Below are 4,826 nucleotides of genomic sequence, written 5' to 3'. Positions count from 1 at the left end.
GAAGCAATTATGTTGTGTGGTAAAATCAAGTGTGATATTGTTTTTTTACCACAGATACTATTATTTTTTCTGGATTTCTTATACTGCTTATACTCAGACCTACTATAAATGAGTCACAAGGACATCAAATATCTTATTTTTTTAATTACACATTTTACAGAAATCAATTACATAGGAACTAAACATGTACATTTAAGATTTTATACGTGGGACAATCAACTTAATTTCAATTATGGTAAAATCTACCAGCTTACAAAATTTAATTATTTTAGGTTTGTTGAATAACAACATTTTTGCTTAGTGAACCATTAAAACGCATGAATATAGCCCAGATATAATACTGATTAAAGATATCAAGCGTAAGCAAAGCAACCCTTGTCCTATTGTACTCTCTGTTTATTTTCCCACCTGTCACGTTAATAATCTATAAAATTATCAACACGAGCATATAACCAAGACAGACTCCCTCTTAATAAAGCAACTCATCGCAGTTTTCCTTTAAAATTACACCGTGGAGTACTACTAGAAGGCTGCTTGATAAATGTTTAAATAGCCTACCCTTGAATAAAAATTTCAACCATCCGTGAATTACCCCATAAATCGACAAGGGATGCTGCGTCGGTAAATCTGCGGAGAGAATGTCGAAGATCGCGCGACTTGTGAGATCCGATGTACGACGTGTCGTAAAAATAACCAATGTGCGAGATGAGTTTTCAATCGCAGGTGTAAAGGTAATTTTGCACGAAGGCGGATTTTTTTGACTATATTACTTAGAATATTTAAATGCACTTGTTATGAAAGACAGGATTTTTTTTTACAAATATTTTCTTCCGATTATAATTAAAAACCACCAATAACTGTGCAATGAGTTTCAGATATTTAATGACAAAAGTTTTTCTATTTTTTATTTGTATGCGCTTCAACGTATTGAAAAAGTTAGTTTTAAACTTTTTTACTTGCTTTCGTTACAACATGAACTTTTTATGTAAAACTTAAAACCATTGTTTTTCATATATAATACGTACATCACTTCGTTATGTACGGAAAAATAATAAAAAATAATGCATACAATAAGTTTTCCATTACTTAATCCTTACTTGGAAGTTATTTAATCTAGATATTCAAACAAATTTGAGAAAATGGACTATTCTGAAAAATGTTGCTGTTAGCATTAAAATATGTGAATAGCTTTAGCTTTTTGAGCTAAATTTGAGTATAGTCTATTTGATGTAAATGTGAGCAACTTTATTACAATTGTAATAAAAAGTGAATAAAATCAAATTGTATGAAACGATATTTGGTCGAGCACTGATAATAGTTGACAGTGTTGTTTGCTTCGTTAGTATGATTCATGAGTTATGATTCATTTTTCAAAATTGGAATATTTTTATTTTTATTAGTATTATCGTGCTAAAATATAAATTGCAGTATATGTGGCTTCAAATCGGCATAAAACTAATTTTATCATTGTCTGAGCAATGATGATGAAAAAATAGATTTATACGGCTAAAAATTTGTAGGAATTCGATTATTGCCATTCCTATCCCATTGATGTCATTTTGTTTAGGACTACATGGCATTTATAAATAAGTGATCAATAGAGGGCTATGTGCCCTTTGTGCCTAACAACACTCTTTAAAATATACTTCAGGTAAGACTAGGCAGCCCGATTACGGTCCCTAAGCATACTTACCTGGCGTAGGGGCTACCGTGATCAATAAGGCGGTTCCCCCAGGGCGAGGTCTGACCATTGCACCGAGGTGGGATTGACCCCTGTGATTGTCCCTAATGTGGATAACTCGGGCGCGCAATTTTTGGTAGTCGGGACTAGCGTACGCGCTGTCCCGGTAATAAATATTCAATAACCGTTAATCGAACTCTTTTTTAGTCTGCCGGATTTCATTCGGATTAGTAATTTAACACGTTCCACGTGGCGCATTTTTTCGACGTATGAATGATCGGCCTCATAGAATTTGCTCACGTTAATTTTTGGTAACCATTTATTTCATTATACTTGCTGGATTTTCTTTATTACCAGCATAATTTTAATTTAAAAATTTCTTTCTTAAATGCAATCGCAATGCAAATGCAACCTCATCAGTAGTATATCTGTACTATAGCCTAGTTTACTCAAATAAGTACAAGAATATAACATAACATAATGTTTATGTTTTGATTAATCTAATTCCCACAAAAGCCTGAAACACCCAATTTCGCATGAGTTTAACGATGATTATGATCTTCGCTCCATATCTTGGGCGTAATCTTCCATGGATGAAACAATCCGAGCAAATCCGTTTGTATTAAATTTAATCAAACAAATCTAAGTTCTATTTACTATTGAAATATATACATATAATTATAATTTATAATCATTTGTTTCTAATTATTATAATTATCGCAAAAATATCTCTTTTACGTTTATGTATGTTGGAATTTAATTAAAATAAATCTACATTGGACGACAACTGCTTTAAATGGCTACACTAAATACACATATGATGCACATCATGTTACATGAAAATATTGAAAATGTATATTTTATAAAAGAAGAAATCCATTCCATGACATAGTTGAAACTTTGCCAAAAAGCAGATAATCGATTATAAGCAACATTGTTGTTTCGGCGCCATGAGAGTTAGAGTCGAACAAAAGTCCTAAATAAATAGAAATATAGTTCTAAAATTGTTACTTTTATGAAATCGCTTTTTATAATCAGAACATATAGAAAGATAATTAAAAATATCTTTTACACAGAAAATTTGCAGCCATTTCAAGATAATAGGAAACACCGAATAGTTTTCATTGAGGTTAGGTTACTGCTCAGGTTTTATTATTTCACTTACACATTATATGTTGGATAATTAAATCACATAAATATAAACGTTAAGTAGCTAGACCAAATGAAAAAAAATCTTTTGTAAATAACGATGTTTGGGATGAACGATACCGCTATATCGGTAAATGGCAAACTGGCAAATATAATGAAGTTAATGATAACAACAAACTACTAACGTAAACAAATGCAAGAATAAATGAACAACATATATGACGTACTCGCCGAAAAAACGGACATCGAAAAAATGCGTCCTGCAAACAGACTAAAATGAAAACTGATGAAAGTCCAGGAAAAGACAGACTAAAATGAAAACTGATGAAAGTCCAAGAAAAGACCGACTTCGAAATCGAACAATATTTGAATACATATTACCGGGACAGCGCGTACGCTAGTCCCGACTACCAAAAATTGCGCGCCCGAGTTATCCACATTAGGGACAATCACAGGGGTCAATCCGACCTCGGTGCAATGGTCAGACCTCGCCCTGGGGGAACCGCCTTGTTGATCACGGTAGCCCCCACGCCAGGTAAGTATGCTTAGGGACAGTAATCGGTCCGCCTAGTCTTACCTGGAATATATTTTGAAGAGAGTTGTAAGGCACAAAGGGCACATAGCCCTCTATTGATCAATTACTCACAATTCCATAATAGGGCATGAATAGAATAAGAGTCGCAATGGAAACACTATTCTATCAAAATATTACAGTAAAAAACTTTATATTGGCGGTTATAAAGGTATTCTAAACTTGCATCAATTTATATGTTGGCATATTACAATATCAACATTTAAAATACTTATAGCATAATACTACTTACAGTGCTATTTTCAAATTATAATTAACATAAACAATGATAATTAGTTATATTCATTATTTATACTTTCTTATTCGTTTATATATGGTTATATTCCACGAAGTTCGTAATTGTAATAGGGACATTGTATATAATAGTGACATGTTGGAAAAGAACTCAATAGTTGTTTTTCCATTCGTTATAAATAATATTAACAATATTTTAATGATATTAATATTAGTTTAACTTTTTTTTTATAAATAATTACTTATAAATAACATCTACGTTATTTCAATCTTCATCAGGAAAATTGATGACTTAAATCAAGTGAAGCTCTTCAATCTACGACGATAGTTTTCTGTTTTAAGGAGTTTGCAAGTGAATTTGGAGGACTGATGAGTTTGCTTATATATCTAGGCGCTGTTTTCGTCATTACATCTTTTATAGTACATATTTCGGTGCTCCCAAGGCAATTTTCAGAACTTTGTTCTAAATTTTTTGTATTATATTAGTATTGTGCGTACTAACCCATAGAATATTCCATAGAATTTGAATTTGTTGAAGAATTATATCACGATGCTGTTAGTGAAAAGTGATATATGAGAAATATATATCTAAAATTAATTTTGTAAATTTCGGTGCATTTCTAGAAGAAATTCTGTAAAACGAAGAATTCCCTTTGGCTAAAAGTGATGACAAATACAAAAACAATATTTAATAGTTTTTTATTGACATTTTCTTTTTATAAGATGATCTGAGTTTCTCTCGATGTCTTTTCTATAAAAATTGTAACCAAATTCAACATTCTTGAGAATATAAAATATTAAGAGAAACAAATAATAAATTAACTTAGGTGGTGCAATTTACAATAATTAAATTAGTATTTATGTAGTTATAACATTTATTAAAACTCTACTTCGATAACTCAGATTGATGGGTTATAATTTAACCCTTGTATCTGTGGGCTGTATTAAATACTGATTTGTTTTATATTTGTATGATTGTATGTATTTGTTGCAGTTCTAATTACAATCACTGATTTGTTACTAAGTTATAGTGAAAGAAGATATATTTATTGGTTATTTATTACACATGTTGTTTCGCGGGCTTTACTTTTAGAAATGGACAATTAGACCCATTAAACTCTCCGCTATCTCCTCTACCAGGGGTAGCAACCATTCCGTGTAAAAGCTCAA

General features: G+C 31.3%; 2 non-coding genes across 2 annotated transcripts; one reads left to right on the top strand and one right to left on the bottom strand.

Annotated features, from left to right (window-relative positions):
- The first annotated feature begins 1,685 nt into the window (after positions 1–1,685).
- Positions 1,686–1,849, top strand: LOC113388645. Its single transcript, XR_003368196.1, has one exon. It is a non-coding gene; the product is annotated as a U1 spliceosomal RNA (small nuclear RNA).
- Positions 1,850–3,209: 1,360 nt separating this feature from the next.
- Positions 3,210–3,373, bottom strand: LOC113388644. The gene has a single exon (XR_003368195.1). It is a non-coding gene; the product is annotated as a U1 spliceosomal RNA (small nuclear RNA).
- Between the last annotated feature and the right edge of the window lie 1,453 nt (positions 3,374–4,826).

The sequence above is a fragment of the Ctenocephalides felis genome, unplaced genomic scaffold (assembly GCF_003426905.1).
Source record: "Ctenocephalides felis isolate EL2017-DRISC unplaced genomic scaffold, ASM342690v1 CF-g0.4_SCAFFOLD_03572, whole genome shotgun sequence".
Lineage (NCBI taxonomy): Eukaryota > Metazoa > Arthropoda > Insecta > Siphonaptera > Pulicidae > Ctenocephalides > Ctenocephalides felis.
This window is presented reverse-complemented; position numbering and strand designations above follow the sequence as displayed.